A 1034-nucleotide genomic window follows, 5' to 3' on the forward strand; every position below is an offset into this window, starting at 1 on the left:
TTTTTTATTGGTCTTATGAAGTATTCTAATTTGTTGAGATAGTGAATTGGTGGGTTTTTGTTAAATGTGAGCCAAAATCATCACAATTAAAAGAACCAAAGACTTAAACTACTTCAGTCTGTGTGTATTGAATTTATTTAATACACGAGTTTCACAATTTGAGTTGAATTACTGAAATAAATGAACTTTTCCACGACATTCTAATTTATTGAGATGCACCTGTATATATTAATTTAAATGAATATTTTATTACATATTTAAATTTTTTTAATTTAGCATTTTTTTGGTCATAATGATAATAAGGGATTTAATTTAGTTAGATGTCTGCACAGATGACAGTCGCTCACAGGAGGCTCCTCATCTACTGAGAGAGACAAACAGGAAGCATGTGACACAGCTGGCAGGATGTATGTTTATGGCCTAATGCCCTCTGCGTGATACCAGCAGCTTCACACACTATGTGTGTGAACTAGTGCTGTTAACAGCATCCGCGGCTGACAGCAGAAGTCAGCTGCCTGTTGAGAACACATTAGTGTGTTTATATGTGAAGACAGAGGCTGTGTGTGACAGTTTGTTTAAGATGATGACAAACAGAAGTAGAGAGGAAAGAGGTCAGCTTTGCACAGGCATTAGAAAACTCATAATTCATCCCAAAGGAAAATAAACAAGAAGTTATATTTTTATATTATCTATCTATCTAGCTATCTATCTATAATTATTTGCATTGTGACATAATTATTTTGACAGTTAAGAACATTTCACCCCCAAATTTGTATTATGGTAAATGAATGAATGAATTATTTATTTCAAGTAACTTTTTAATGGTTTTAATTTTAATTTCCATGTCAGTTAACTATAATAACTCTTATTACAGTAATGAGAATAAATACAAATTGTTAATTGTCATGAAAGCAATGCCACAATGCAATAAACATTAAAGGTTTTAAAGGTTTAATTTTCTCTAAAAAAAAATATATATATATATATATATATATATATATATATATATATATATATATATTATTTTTTTTTTA

The sequence above is a fragment of the Sinocyclocheilus grahami genome, unplaced genomic scaffold (assembly GCF_001515645.1).
Source record: "Sinocyclocheilus grahami isolate Dianchi unplaced genomic scaffold, SAMN03320097.WGS_v1.1 scaffold56.1, whole genome shotgun sequence".
Classification (NCBI taxonomy): domain Eukaryota; kingdom Metazoa; phylum Chordata; class Actinopteri; order Cypriniformes; family Cyprinidae; genus Sinocyclocheilus; species Sinocyclocheilus grahami.